General features: G+C 45.4%; 1 long non-coding RNA gene across 1 annotated transcript in view; it reads right to left on the bottom strand.

Moving 5' to 3' along the window:
* Positions 1–1,359: 1,359 nt before the first annotated feature.
* The window catches only part of LOC114672362 (uncharacterized), a 66,622-nt gene continuing 51,540 nt past the window's right edge, over positions 1,360–16,441 (bottom strand). Inside the window, exons 4-5 of the long non-coding RNA XR_013404162.1 lie at positions 2,554–2,734; positions 1,360–2,016 (exon numbers count right to left, since the gene is read on the bottom strand). This is a non-coding gene — a long non-coding RNA (uncharacterized LOC114672362). The remainder of the gene's footprint in view (positions 2,017–2,553; positions 2,735–16,441) is intronic.

Here is a 16,441-nt window from a genome sequence, read left to right on the forward strand (position 1 = left end):
AGCAACACATTCGTCAGGCAGGTGAAGAGTGATAATACTACCTGCTTAAGGCATCCAGCACTGTGCCTGGCACGCATCAGCTATAAAGCAAACAGACTTCCCAGCCCTTTCTCACATAGGTACCCTGGCATAAGGTACCTCACATAGGCATTCCAGGTACCCTGGTAGCAAGGACTCTTGAAAAAGGAAAGGAAACAGGGACATATCTCATCAGATGTGTCTGATGAGACTGTGGGCCAAAAATGATGAGGGAGGAAACTCCTCTTTATCAAGTGCCTACACAGACTACCAAGCGTGGTGCTAGTGGTTTCATATTTGATCCTATCACCCACGAGTTGGTATTTCATTTTGCAGATGAGGAAACCAAGGCTCAGACAGGGGAAGGGACTTATCCCAAATCATGGAACTCATTCATATTGAACCAGCATATGAATCCAGGCTTTTCCGACCCCATAGCCTCCATTCATTTCCCAAAGCTCTGTGATGTTGGAGTGCTGGGGAAATGGAATATTGAAAATAAGACTGAGATATGAGAGAGCCAGTGGCTCTGATCTCTCTCCACTTAGCTCAGAGCCATAAATTCTTGGAGAAGCCAAGCTTCAAGAGAGCTGGGTCTGAGCCAGCATCAGTAGCGCAGGGAGAGGGGGTGGTATCAGGGCTGGCAGGAGAGGACAGCGGAAGTATACCAGAGGGGGTTTGGGTGCTCAGGCTGTCCTGGATCCCACTGGAGAGGCATCCCCAAGCTCAAACCTCTTTCCCTCTTTTTCTCATTCCCAGGCCCTCTGTGACACAGCAGGTGTGGCCTGGATACCCATGGATGTGAGGAGCCTGCCACTCTCCCACCCCAGCCACCCAGCCCTGGTGTGACTCAGCCCTAAGTTCTGTGGGAGGCCTGGCCTCTTTGCAGAGACCCAGGGACCTTTAATAGCTTCATGGTGGCCGGGCGCAGTGGCTCAAGCCTGTAATCCCAGCACTTTGGGAGGCCGAGACAGGTGGATCACGATGGTCAGGAGATTGAGACCATCCTGGCTAACACGGTGAAACCCCGTCTCTACTAAAAAATACAAAAAAAAAAAAACAAAAAACTAGCTGGGCGAGGTGGTGGGCGCCTGTAGTCCCAGCTACTCGGGAGGCTGAGGCAGGAGAATGGCGTGAACCCAGGAGGCGGAGCTTGCAGTGAGCTGAGATCCGGCCACTGCACTCCAGCCTGGGTGACAGAGCAAGACTCCGTCTCAAAAAAAGAAAAAAAAATAGCTTCATGGCTTTGGGCCCATACATTTTTCAAGAACTTACACAAATATTCAAGCCCTCATTAAAAAAATATTGATGCTAACATGTGAGCAGAAAACAACATCATTAAAATTAATACATGTTTAATTAAATGTCTACAGATGTGGTATTATACCAACTAGTCAAGCATAGCCCAGATCAGTTCTTACTTAGGTATAATACATAAATTCAAGTTAAAAAACAAAATGAATAATTTACTCTTCACAAAATTCCAAATTACAACAAACTTAAAAAAAACTGCTGCTGCAATAAATAGTATTTAATGCAAGAGCTGTGTTATTACACATGTCATGACCAGGATGGACACTGGGCCTGTGAAGGCCTCAGAAGGGCTCCACTGGCCTTCCAGGACAAGGTCCCTCTGAGTCACAGCAGCGGCTGTGGATGAAGGAGGCTGTAGCTGCCCTCTGGGTGAGCTGGGTCTCTCAATGCAGGGGGCTGGGGCATGGCTGGGGCTGGGGGCATTTGCCATCAGCAGCTGTGGTGTCAGGAACTACTGGAGATGGTGACGGGCAAGGCAGTCCCTCTGGCTACACACAGGAGACCAAAGCCCCATCTGTCCTCTTCTCTGCCTGAGCAAGGAGAACAACGCATTCAGCTGTGGGCTCCAGAAACTGCCTCTGGCTGCTCCTGTGTGGAGAAGGGGCTGCATGGAGCGAGCCCAGAGGCAGAAAGATCAGGGAGGTGGCCGGAGCAGGGTCCAGTGAGAGGTGATGGTGGTCTGGCCTGCAGCACAGATAGTGGAGACACAGAAAAGAAGATGGATTTGAGAGATGTGTCTGAGGCGGAAATAATGGGACTTTGTAAAGAACAGAGAGTGTGAGGTGAAGGAGAAGGAAGAGGCTTGGATGATGTCAGAGTCCTGGGTTGGGGTAGGGGCAGGCGGTGGTGCCCACAGGAACCAGGGAATGAGGAGGGGCACGTGTTTGGTATATGCTAATGTCAGTTTGGGGTATGGTAGGCCTGAAGGGCTTGTGAGACATCCAGGGGAAATGGTCCAGGAGGCAAAGTGGCATGTTGGCTTCACAAGGCGGACCCAAGGTGAGAGCACAGATGAGGACACTCTCCAGGTCAGACAGAGCACAGGCCTGATTCATTGGAGGCCCAGAGGCAGAGCCCTTTCCACCCTGGGCCTTCACCTTCTACACCTTCCATTTACATCATCCACAAACCTCCCTGGATATTCAGTCTGGTGGGGAATAAGGCTCGAATATGGGGTGGGAAGGGTTCCCCACTTTGAGTACTGTGGGTTTCTACTTTTACCTGGTGGGTGTGGTGGGGTCACAGCAAGCCTTATGAAGGAAGTGTGGTTTCAGGTCAGGAGTTCGAGACCAGCCTGGCCAGGAAGTGAAGTTTGAATTCTTTCTTAAAAGGTGGGCTGGTGGTGCATATGGGAGATGACAATGTTAGGCACAGAGAGAGGAGCACAGACGATTGGTCATGGCTGTTGAAGAGAGTGAAAGAAAAGACAAACTTTAGAACCAAGACATCATGAGCCCCTGTGAGGTGCTATCTTCACTTCCCACGGCAGGCACAACAAATAGTCACAAACCAAGTGGCCTGAAACAATTCACATTGATTCTCTGAAGGTCTGGAGGTCGGAAGTCTGAAACAGTTTCACAGGGCTAGTTAGGGTCAAGGTATCAGCAAGCCTGGTTCCTTCTGGAGGCTCTGAGAGGAGCCTCTGTTTTCTTGCCTCTTTTAGTCTCTAGGGGCTGCCATATTCCTTGGCTGAGGCCCCTTCTTCCATGTTCATCATACATCAGATTGGTGAGGACCTTCTCCTGTGACCCTGACCCTCTGCATCCCTCTTATAAGGATGGTGTGATTACACTGGGCACATCCAGCTCCTGCAGGCTAATCCATGATGATTTCAAACTCTTTCATGTAGCCACACCTGCAAAATCTCTCCTGCCATACAAAGCATCATTCCCAGGTCCTGGGGATTCAAACACGAACGTCTTTGGGGGCTTTATTCAGCTGACCATGGGCACCAGCACAGTCATCATCACCAGGGCATGGAGAGCCACATTCAATCCAGGACCCTGTCTAACCCAAGGCTCAGGCTTCACTGCCACTCCAGGCTTACTCTCTCTTTTCTTTTTGAGATGGAGTCTCGCTCTGTCGCCTAGGCTGGAGTGCAGTGGTGCGATCTCGGCTCACTGCAACCTCCACCCTCCTAGGTTCAAATGATTCTCCTGCCTCAGCCTCCCAGGTAGCTGAGATTATAGGCACACACCACCACGCCCGGCTAATTTTTGTATTTTTTAGTAGAGACAGGGTTTCGCCATATTGGCCAAGCTGGTCTTGAACTCCTGACCTCGTAATTCACCGCCTCGGCCTCCCACAGTGCTAAGATTACAGGTGTGAGCCACCGTGCCCGGCCTCAAGGCTGACTCTCTAGCAATTCCTGGACAGAATGGCCACAGCTCCTGAGCTTTGGGATTGTCTAGTTTCCCATTAAATTGTATCCCAGTAGTTAGAAAAACAAGGCTGGGAATGTCTGGGTTGAACCGAGCTAAATGGGCTCCCTACAGCAGGACTTCTCAGAGTCTAATCCCATGCTGGATACTGTGAAGCTCTAAATTTCATTCTAAATTTCATTCACCGAGATAACGTTTCACAGAACACAGCTTGAGCAGTGCTGCGTAGGCCAGGCTACTGCATGGGTGTTCCGCCAGAAGAAAAGAAACCTCAGCTTCAGCTCTCAGAAGGGTTATAGTGGGAAGAGACAGACTTAGTTCTGAGTTCCTTTATTCAACAAGCACACCTGAGGTGTGAGGACAGATTGGTGAATTACATAATCCTGTTTCCTGCCCTAAAGGAGTTTACCATCTACCGTAATAGATAAGGGCTGTGGAGGAAATAGGGTGCAAAGAGAGGAAAGAGGGTGTTCAGAGAAGGTGTCATTTAAAACAAGACCTGGGCTGGGTGGGGTGGCCCATGCCTGTAATCCTAGAACTTTGGGAGGCCGAGGTGGGTGGATCACCAGCAGTCAAGAGTTCAAGACTAGCCTGGCCAACATGGTGAAACCCCGTCTTTACTAAAAATAAAACAACAACAACAAAAAAATTTAGCTGGGTGTAGTGGCATGCACCTGTAGTCCCAGCTACTCGGAAAGCTGAGGCAGGAGAATTGCTTGAACCCTGGAGGCAGAGGTTGCAGTGAGCTGAGATCGTGCCATTGCACTCTAGCTGAGTGACAGAGTGAGACCCCGTCTGAAAACAAAACAAAAAACCAAGACCTGAAGGAGGAGTTGGCAGCACATAGAATGAGAGGAAAGGAAGCTTCAGGCCAAAGGAACAGCATGAGCAAAGGCCCTCAGGTGGCTGGCAAGGAATGTGGCCTAGTTGAGGAATCAGAAGGATGAAAAGAAGGCAATGTGGTTAAAGCCCAGTGAACATGGATGGAGGAGAGGAGAGGCTTGGAGGGAGAAGCTGCTGGAAATACCAGATCACCCAGGCACTTTGGGCCACAGTGAAGAGTTGAAAGTCATCATATAGGTGTTGAGCAGAGAAACTGCATAATTAAAACACACACTCACAGAGAATAGTAACGAGCCCATTGTTTGGAGAATAGACTGGGAGAGGCCAGAGGGCAATCTTGCATCTGCTGTTTCCACACTGTCCAGGACAGTTCCTGGTAAGCAGCATGTGCTCATCAATGATTTGTTGAATGAATAAATCAATAAGAGAGGTAGGAGGCTGGGTGCGGTGGCTCAGGCCTGTAATCCCAGCACTTTGGGAGGCTGAGACAGAAGGATCATTTGAGGTCAAGAGCTTGAGACCAGGCTAGCCAACATGGTGAAAACCCGTCTCTACCAAAAAGACAAATAATTAGTCATGTATGATGGCCCACACCTGTAGTCCCAGCTACTCAGGAGGCTGAGGCAAGAGAATCACTTGAACCTGGAAGGTGGAGGTTGCAGTGAGCCTAGATGGAGCCACTGTACTCCAGCCTGGGTGACAGAGCAAGACCCTGTCTCAAAAAAAAAAAAAAAAAAAAAGAGAGGTAGAAACATTAGCATGAAGGCTATTGCAATAGTCCCTGCAGGTGAGGATGACTTGGAGAAGGAAAACGGATGGGAAGAAGTGGATGCGTTCAAGATATATTTTGGAACTAGAAGCAACAGGACCTGTTCATGGTTTGAAGATGAAGGTGTAGGTGAGGGAGGAATCTAGAATGTTTCCTGGGTTTCTGCCTTGAGTAATTGGCTGGAGGATGATGTCATTTCCTGTGAAGGGGAAGACTGAGAGAGATTAAGGGATATAGTCCTGGGTGACCAGGAAGAGAAGCAAGAGTCTGCCCCTGAACATGTTGGATTTGAGGTGCCTCGGAGCTACCCAAGTGAAGATACCCAATTGACAGTCTGGAGCCCAGAGGAGGGTGTGGGGTGGAGATCTAAACTTGGGAGGCATTGTGCGCAGATGGGTTTTAAAACCATGTCACGAGCAAGATCACCCGGGGAGAGAGGGCAAATAAAGAGAGAAGAGGGCCAGGAACTAGTTGGGTTCAAAACAGTCTTATTAAAACAAACAAACAAAAAGCAGATTAAAAAAAAAGGGGTCTTTACTGTGGTGAGCTGGAGCGATTTAATACCTCTGAGTTTGTTTCCTCCTCCGTCAAATGAGACAATAACTCCTCATTGGACACACTCCAAGGCATGCCTGACCAGGGACGGGGGCTCAACAGCTGATGGAGTCCGAGCAAAGCTCAGAATTCTCCATCCTGACAAGTCCTGGATAGGGACAGACTTAACTCTCCTCCAGCCAAAGGCAGCAGAACTAGAGCCTTTAACTACCTCGGTGGGTGATCCCCTCATAGCTCGGGCCTTTGCCAGGCTTCTCCTGAGCCCAAGCCCGCCCCACGCTGGGCACCAACTCCACCTTGTCCGCAGCTTCTCAGAATGACCACCAGAGGGAGCAGTTCCTCACCGCGGGCGCTTGCCTGCCTCAACTCTTCCTCCTCTCCTCCCTCTCATTCCACTCCTACTGCTGGATCCTTCATCCAAACGTCTCTCCCACCTGCGCTGCGCGAGGCTCTGTCTCCCACATTGAGGACATGGGGTCCTGGAGCCTGAGGATTTCATGGGCTGGGCAATAAAGGAGAACAGTCATAATCGTGGAGGGAGAGTATGATGAAGGGAAAGCAAGCGTTGGGGTAAAAAGGCCCAAACAGAACCTAGATTCGGCCGCCTGTTAACTGCGAGACCTTAGATACGCGGCTTCACTTCCCAGAGCCTGTTGGGACTAACACCTATGCTGGAGGGTTGTTGTGAGAGGTACATGACATGTCAGTTGGTATACGTGCCAGCTAGTGATTCCAACAGCACCCACCTGAGAAGGCTGCTTTGAGAATTAAATGAAATAATACACATAGGTTGCCTACTTAACAGTAGACACTCAAAAATGCTAGCTCTTTAAGAAGTATTAATATAAAGAACAACTCACAGTAGGCCCTTAATGCTAGTTCTTTCCCCTTTAATTCTCTCCCATCCCTAGTCTAAGGATGTGGAAACCAGCCCGAAGAGGGTCTGTGCTTCCTCAAGGTCACCTAGGGAGTGAGAAGCAGAACAGGGACCTGTCATTCTTCTGTGCCCGGCCTAAAGCCAGTGGCACATACAGAAATCGTGGACCCTTAGGGCCAAACTGTCAAAAAGAAAAGGTCCTCTTCATTCTTTGCTAAGGGCAAGAGGCCACCAGGGCAGGCCAGGCCTTGCCAGCAGAGGTGGGCACCCAGCACCCAGTGGCTAATGGGGTCCTTTGTATGGCACCCATCAGCTTTGGTCTCAGGTTCATTTGGTTATTTCTTGTTAGATGATTCAGCCTGTTGGATGAGAGCTCTGAGACATTCAAGACCTTTAAAAACTGGGCCTAGTGAGGAGCGCCTCTGCCCAGCCGCTGTGCAACCCTCCAGGTTCCCCTGAACCCAACATGTTGAGGGGTGGACTCTTGCTTCTCTTCCTGGTCACCCAGGACTATATCCCTTAATCCCTCCCAATCTTCCCCTTCACAGGAAATGACTTCTGTATGATCTTTCTACCCTCCCCAAGTTTGCATTTTCGACATTAAAGTTTACTTTTAAATTAAAAAAATAATAATAGAAAATAAAAACTGGGCCTAATTTAATCCCTAGTTTTTAGTTCCATGCTTGTCTTCTCCCACTCCCCCACCGCTTTATGTTCCAGATACTTTCATTCATCCATTCATCCATTCATTCATTCATGCATGCATTCATTCATTCAATACATTCTCTGCTATATGCCAAACCAGAAGGTCTTGCCAGGAGGTCTACAAATAATCTGTAGTTAACATCATGCTTAATGGTGAGAAACTGGATCCTTTCCCCTTAAGCTTGGGAACCAGGCGAGGATGTCATCTCTTACCATCTAGTGCAATAAAACATATAAAAAGAAATAAAAACTATACAGATTGGGAAGGTAGAAATAAAACTGTCTTTACTCACAGGTGACATCACTGTCTATGTTAAAAACAAAACAAAACAAAACAAAAAAAACCCAAAGAATCTGCAAAAAGTCTCCTGAAACTAAGAAGTTGCAAGACCAGCTCGGTGGGGGAGACCCTAACCCAGCGGCGCTAGAGGAATTAAAGACACACACATAGAAACATACAGGTGTAGAGTGGGAAATCAGGGGTCTCACGGCCTTCAGAGCTGACAGCCTGGAACAGAGATTTACCCACGTATTTGTTAACAGCAAGCCAGTGATAAGCATTGTTTCTATAGATTATAGATTAACTAACAGTATTCCTTAGGGAAACAAGGGGATGGGCCAAATAAAGGGATGGGTCTGGCTAGATATCTGTAGCAGGAGCATGTCCTTAAATCACAGATCGCTCACGCTATTGTTTGTGGTTTAAGAATGCCTTTAAGCGGCGCCCTGGCTGGGCCAGGTGTTCCTTGCTTTCATTGCCGTAAACCCATAACCTTTGTCATGGCCATCATGAACATGTTACAGTGCTGCAGAGATTTTGTTTATGGCCAGTTTTGAGGCCAGTTTATGGCCAGATTTGGGGGGCCTATTCCCAACAGAAGTAAAAATGGCAAGGTCCCAGGACACAAGATCAATATATACAAAAGTCAATTCCTCTTTATTTAATGTATACATTTAATGCAACCCCAACAAAAACACCAATAAACTTTTTTTTGTGGAACCAGACAAGTTGATACTGAGCCTCATATGGAAGATGCTGTCTTTAATGTTTTCCTGGCTAATCCTTCATACCTATTTTTCCATATAATGCTCAGTATCAACTTGTTTAGTTCCATTAAAAAGTTTATTGGTGGCCGGACACAGTGGCTCAGGCCTGTAATCCCATCACTTTGGGAGGCCGAGGCGGGCAGATCATGAGGTCAGGAGTTTGAGACCAGCCTGGCCAATATGGTGAAACCCAGACTTTACTAAAAAATATAAAAATTAGCTGAGTGTGGTGCTGCGCACCCCTGTAGTCCCAGCTACTCAGGAGACTGAGGCAGGAGAATTGCTGGAACCCGAGAGGCAGAGGTTGCGGTGAGCCAAGATCGCACCACTGCACTCCAGCCTGGATGACAGAGTGAGACTCTGTCTCAAAGGAAAAGTTTATTGGTGTTCTTACTGGGATGGCATTAAATTTACAAATTAAGTAAGAAGGAACTTATATTTTTATGAGATGAGACATCCTAAACAGGAACAAGTGATGTCTTTTCGTTTATTTCACTTCTGCTTGAGCATCTTCCAGGAGTGTTTTAAAGTTCTTCTTATATATGTTTTGCATATTTCTTATTACGTTTATTCCTAAGTAGTTCATCTTCTTTGTTGCTATATAAATAGAGTTTTCTCCTTCATTATATTCTCTAACTAGACATTGCTTGTGTATACTGAGGCTATTAATTTTTGTATGTTAATTTTATATCCTGCTACTTCACTGAATTTTCCATTATCTGGGTTAATTTTACCATTCATTCTCTAGGGCTTTCCAGGTATGCAATCATATCATCTGCAAGGGATAAATTTACTCCTTTCCCCCTAATTCTTGTTTCTTATTGATTTCTCTGACTGCTTTGCCTAATATCTCCAGCACGACATTGAATAGTAGAGGGCCTCTTTGTTTCTTCCTGTACTTAGCAGAAACACCTCTAGTATTTCCCCATTCAAATTCTAACTTTAGCAGGAGTTTGAGACACACCTGGTCAACATGGTGAAACCCTGTCTCCACTAAAAATATAAAAATTAGCCAGGTGTGGTGAAACATGCCTGTAATCCCAGCTACTCGGGAGGCTGAGGCAGGAGAATTGCTTGAACCCAGGAGGCAGAGGTTGCAGTGAGCCGAGATCACGTCACTGCCCTCCAGCCTGGCAACAGAGCGAGACTCCATCTAAAAAAAAAAAAAAAAAAAAAAACTCTAGCTCTAGGAACAGGGTATGTATATTTTATTATATTGAGAAAACACCCATTAATTTCCCTCTGTGTTGAGTTTTGTCAACAGCTTCTCCAGCATCTATGGAGATACTAATATGATTTTCTCCTTAAATTGACTAATCCTTTGTATTATATTAATGGCTTCCTTAATCCTACCTATTCATGGTGTATGGTAACTTGATGTTGGATTCCATCTTCTAATATTTTCTAATATAAGATTTCTAAACATTTTATTTAAATATTTTTCATCAATACTCATAAATAATTTGATAAATGTGTACTTTTTTTTGCTCTGCTTTTTAAAATTGAGTATAAATATCAATGTTATACTTGCTACATAAGAAAGAAATTAGAAATTGTTCCTGAATTTAAGAACTTTGAATTGATTTACGGAGCACTGGGGCTATCTAATCTTTCCAGATTTGCTGAAATTCACCTGTGAAACCGTCTGTGCCTGGTGCTTTTTTTGTGGAATAATTCCTTGATAACTTTCTCTGAGTCTGCTATGGTAATTAACCTGTTTAAGTATTCTATCTTTTATTGGTTCAGTTTAGTTTACAACTTGTTTGTATAGAAGTTTACAAAGTAGTTCTAGTTTCTAACGGTTTTTAGAAATTTCTTTTGTTTCAACATTTCATTCAATCTCATTTTTTATTTTTTGTACATGTGATTTGTCTCTTTGTGATAACATTAGCTAGTAGTTTGTGTATTTCATTTTTAATGTAATCTGTTAATTATATCTTTGTTTTCTCATCTCTGTCATTAATTTCTGCGTTTGTATTTATTACTTTCTTCCTTGGGCTTTCTTTTGAGTTTCTTTGTTGTTCTTTTTCTAGATTTTATAACCTAGGAATTTAATTCATTCTTTCTTAATCTTTCATTTTTATTCATATATGTGTTTCCTCAAAATGAGTTGCATTCAGTGAATTCCAATATTCCAAGAAAAATTTTTTTGAAATTTAAGATGACTATATAATGTATATATAATGCAATCATGTATGTATAATGTATATAGAAGAATTTATATGTATTCATGGAACATATATGTATTATATGTATATATATTATATATGTAATGTATATCAATGTAGCCTGGACACTTACACTAAACCTCCACTCCAGTGACACCCATAGGTTGCCTCTCCTAAGGCATATGTGACACCTAAAACATAAGGGCACTTTATGATGGATGACTACAGTCTTAACACCCTGGTCCCATCCATCACTGCCTCCTTAATATTATTTAAGTTGCTGATTCTATTCAATCAACAAGTGATAAATACTTTGCTCTTATATATTTGGCTAACCTTGTCTGTTTAGTGCCTGTTCCAACAGCCTCTCAGCTGCAGTTTGCCTGCACTGCTGAGGGGACACAATACATCTTTCCAGGGTACCCATGGGGGAGCTCCACAGCTTTGTCACCACGCACAATCTTTGCAGACAAGATCTTAATGACAACTGCCTTCTCCAGGGGCACAGATATGACGTTGCATTGAGGACGTCCCACTCCAAGGAAATGCATTTGATACACACATTTAAGACATTTAAGCCCAATATTTCTTAATACTTTTGGGCTCTGGTGGCAAACGCATTTCTCATTGACAAATTTTACTGCTAAATTAAAATCAACAGGCACTCCTGTGTGTGACCTCAAAAAACTCCTTCACTGTAACCTTTGGTAAGCTCCTGTAATACCTCCTGGAGTCTCTGATTCACTTATGATGGTCATTAGTTGCTTCAGGGCTTCTGATGCAAGATATTGTCCCTCTTGGCCTCAAGCTATACACCATTAAAACAGCAAATGACTGGCTACCTATGAGCTGTCTTGGACATAGAGGCTGTCACAGACCCTGAGCCTGTGACCCTCCCTACCCAGTTGCCCATTATGCTTTGAGTTATTGGAACATCCCTCCACAAGCTCAGCTTGGCTACCAAGGCCTCCCTAAGACAGGATGGAGCCAACCCTGGGCCCTCTGGGATATTCCACCTGCAGGAGGGGGTGGCCTCCTCATTCTCTTGGTCCCTTGCCAGATGCCAGGGTGCTGGAGGAGGTCACCCCTCCCCAGACCACTTGGCTACCTGGGAAGCCCTTTGGTATTAACTGAATGAACAGGAATGGGAGTTCATGGACTGTGGGAACGGCGGCATCATTAGCCATCACACGTGATGCAGCTTAGTGGAGAGCTGTTACTTTCCATCCCTTAGCTGGGATGATGAAGGAGAGGACCCAAGAAAAAACATACTTGGTCAAACTTCAGCAAGTCATCCTATCACTGGCTGTCCTGGCCAACAAATGGTCTCATCTTCACATTCATTATTAATTATTGGGCCATTACCTAAAAATTGTTCCCATAAAGGTAAAAAAAGAATAAACCCTGGGAATCTCTTATTTCACAGACATCCAAATTATAAATTAAAATCACATAACTCCATGTTGCAAGGCCTTGCTAGTTCACTGCTTGTTTCTTTCAGAGTTAGAGACATTACTAATAGTTATGAAGGCACACATTTCACTCCTTAGAATACACTATGCTGGGCTTCCAGAGGAGGTATCCGATATAACCTTCATGTCCCTGATAGGTCCCGATGGTTGCTTTAATGATGTCCTCAAACAACTTCTTTTCAAATTCCAATACAATAAATAAACTAAAGATCTTGAGTTTACCCCAGGTCTTAACCTATTTTTTATGAATTTCAATCTCGCCCCCATCCCTCAAGGGTTAGGAGCCAGATTAAAGATGCATATTCTCCTGGGACTCATCATCATAGATTGTCCCCTAGACCAGGCAGCTGCTCTTCTGATAGGGGACCCATTTGAACCCAAACTTCCACTCAAAATAAACCTTGTCAACTGCAGCCACACACTGTTCTGTTGATGGCTGGTCTTATCCCTACTGCCTTGGCTGCTTTCATTGGTTACAACCAGAGGCCCAAAACCTTCAGCAGACCACTGTTTTAACCAATTATGACCAGTGCTCAGGCCCACATTAACTCGAGTAGGTCCCATGAAAAGGACACACCTGTCCCACATCTCAGATGACATTACCTTTGCCCTATAATTCACCACTGAAGGTGACATTGCCTCAGATGACACGCCTGAACCCAAGACCTTGATGCTGGAGATAGCTTTGCCCCTGGTGCCACAGATGGCTTTGCTCCTTGCACTAAACCTGCACTCCAGTAATGCCCATGGACTGGCTCTGCTAAAACACAAATGGACACTGGGTATTTTTGCTTTTCTTTCTGTACTGACTGCCTGCTTAGCCCCTGATCTTGGTATACTCCTTGCTGTCTGCTCAAAGGTATACCGCCACACAGCTCTATACCTCAACAAAATTCTAGCCTGGGGAAAGCCAATCTAGAAGCAATGGCGCAACAGATAACAGGCATTGTGTAACCTTACCCGGGTTTACAACAACGTTCCTACTCCGCCCAAGATGAAGCGTTGCTCTATTTACTTGGCTCAGCCCCACGCAGTGGAGTGGATGCCTGTGAATGGGGTTTCAGGTCACAGTGGTGCCTCCACATCTTTTGTGTGTTCAGTGATGCTCATCAAATGCCTTGCTCCATGCCTGACCCACATTTCTCCAGTAGCCTTCAATGTCTCCACTATTTAAACAGTACTCGTCACCAAACACGAGGTCAAATGCCCAGGCATCACAGGGTCAGTTATAACAGGAACACACAGAAAAGGTTGCTGTCTAGTCATAGAAATAGACCGGCACACCCAAATGTCTCAAACAGGGGCCCAGAGTTAGGAACTTAGAGGCATCTCTCCAGTCCAGCCCAATGGGCTTTCTGCTTTGCCACTGATTCCTTTAAAGGGACAATTCAGGTATTTGCCTGCAAACTTTAAGTGACTTACACCCCATTCCCTTATATCTACCGTTAGTTGTGGGGTTTCTCTCTTTCTCTCTCTCTCTTCCTGACTTTGCATTCATGACCCCAGGATGGAGCACTGCCTTCCTGACTCACGGCACCCTCCCTGTCCAGGATTCATAAGTAATAAGTTAGTGAACATATTTTTTACTGTGGGGTGTATTAAATTTGCACCCTCTATCTGAAGAACCAGAGACTACCTCGATGGCTCCTAGAGTCCAAGTAATGGTCAGGCAGACACAAATTGGACACAGATCTGATAAGAACCACCAGGGCATCTGCCAATATATTTTCCTTTTCTTTTTAACTTTTTTTACACAACCTTTTCTGAATCCAGAGCATCTGCCACTATAAGCAAGCTTCCTGTGTGAGGGACTCCCTGGTTGTGGGTTGGACGACTAGGCATTAGGCTGTCCCCCAGGGAAAAGGAGTATCCTGTGGAAAACATACGGTAAACCTCCACCCCGCTCGGGCAGTGTTGCTAGCTGCTCCGGTACTGGAACTCTAATTTGGCTGAGGGCTCTTAAAAACAGTGTGGTGCTGGCAGAGATAGATAAGAGGACTAACAGGAGAGAATAAAAGCCCAGATACAGATCACGCATCCGTAGAACTGTCTCACATGACTAGGGTGGCATAACATATCGTGGGGAATGGAGGGAGTGTTCAACAAAGAGATTGAAAACAAATGCTTATCCACATGTCAAAAGCTAAGATTGGAACCTAACTCATGCTATCTAAACATCCAGATGAATTAGGATTTACATATAAAAAACAAAACTTCAAATTTTTTTTTTTTTTTTTTTTTCAGACAGTCTTGCTCTGTCGTCCAGGCTGGAGTGCAGTAGCGCGATCTCGGCTCACTGCAAGCTCCGCCTCCCGGTTCACGCCATTCTCCTGCCTCAGCCTCCCGAGTAGCTGGGACTACAGGCGCCTGCCACCACGCCTGGCTAATTTTTTGTATTTTTAGTAGAGACGGGGTTTCACTGTGTTAGCCAGGATGGTCTCGATCTCCTGACTTCGTGATCCACCTGCCTCAGCCTCCCAAAGTGCTGGGATTACAGGTGTGAGCCACTGGGCTGACCTAAAACTTCAAAATTTTTAATGAAATGTATAAGTAAGATAAGATTTCCTAAATCCGACCAAACAATGTGTATTTTATAAAAGACTGGAAAATATGACTATATTGAAATTTAAAATGTTTGTTCATCAAAGGACATCTTAAAAGACAAGCTAGGGTTGGACACAGTGGCTCATGCCTGTAATCCCAGCACTTTGGGAGGCCAAGGAGGGTGAATCACTTGAAGTCAGGAGTTGGAAACCAGCCTGGGCAGCACGGTGAAACTCCATCTCTACTAAAAATTCAAAAATTAGCTGGGCATAGTGGCGGGTACCTGTAAGGCCAGCTACTTGAGAGGCTGAGACAGGAGAATCACTTGAACCTGGAGTTGGGGGCTGCAGTGAGCCGGGATCGCGCCACTTCTCTCTAGCCTCGCAACAGAGTGAGACGCTGTCTCAAAAAAAAAGACCAGCTGGAAACTGGGAGAAGAGATTTACAATATATATGCCACCCCAAAGGGTTAATATCCTGAGTACATAAAGAAGTACAAATGATTACGAAAAGCACAAGCTACACTCCCGAGAAATGGGCAAAAATGAAGACCAAGCTTTTCACAGAAGAGGAAATGCCCATAAAAAAAGACATGTTCAACATTAGTGTAGCCCAGGCATGGTGGCTCACACCTGTAATCCCAGCACTTTGGGGGAGGCCAAGGAGGGCAGATCACCTGAGGTCAGGAGTTTGAGACCGGCCTGACCAACATGGTGAAACCCCGTTTCTACTAAAAATACAAAAATTAACTGGGCGTGGTGGCGGGCACCTGTAGGCCCAGCTACTTGGGAGGCTGAGGCAGGAGAATGGCGTGAACCCGGGAGGCGGAGGTTTCAGTGAGCTGAGATCGTGCCAGTGCACTCCAGCCCGGGCGATAGAGCGAGACTCAGTTTCAAAAAAAAAAAAAAAAAATTAATGATAAGGAAATGCAAATCAAGAGTAAAACTTGGTCGTATTTCATACCCTAGCTGGAAAAGAAGTCTGACCACACCAAGGGTCAGAGCGGATCCATGGGGGTGGGGGGCTCTGGATTCCTGGGGAGACTGTACACTGATGTATTATTTTGGAAGACAGTCTGGCCACACCAAGGTCAGAGCGGATCCGTGGGGGTGGGGGGCTCTTGATTCCTGGGGAGACTGTACACTGATGTATTATTTTATTATTTTGGAAGACAGTTTGGCTTTACTCCCAAACTTGAACATTCACATATTCATAATCCCAGCGGGTTCTCCTGCTGTGTTGAAATTGTGGAGAGGAGAACGTGGATAGAAAGTAAACGGAGAGGCCAATAAGGAAGACAGAGCCAGCCTATAAAAGAGGCTGGCTGTGGAGGTAGGCAGCAGCTGTTCAGTTCAAGAGACTGAAATCAACAAAACACTAGAACAAGGTCATAGAAAATGACATCCAATGGGCAGTAAGCATATTAAAATGTGCTTATATTTATTAGTTGTTAGGAAAATGCTATAACCACAATGAAGGACCACTACACACCCACCACAATTCAGAACTCAGAATTCTTATATAAGGCTTGTGGGAGTATAGATTTGTACAATCACTTTGGAAAACTCTATGGCTATATACCATGAGACCCATCAATTCTATTTCCAGGCACATACCCAACAGAAATGTGTATAGATGTATAATGAAAGACATGTACAGGAATGTTCATAGCAGCAATATTCATAATAGCCAGAAACAGGTGACAACCCAAATGCCTGTCAGCAGCCAAATGGACACTTTGTGGCATA

Source organism: Macaca mulatta, chromosome 14 (genome assembly GCF_049350105.2).
Source record: "Macaca mulatta isolate MMU2019108-1 chromosome 14, T2T-MMU8v2.0, whole genome shotgun sequence".
NCBI classification, from domain to species: Eukaryota; Metazoa; Chordata; class Mammalia; order Primates; family Cercopithecidae; genus Macaca; species Macaca mulatta.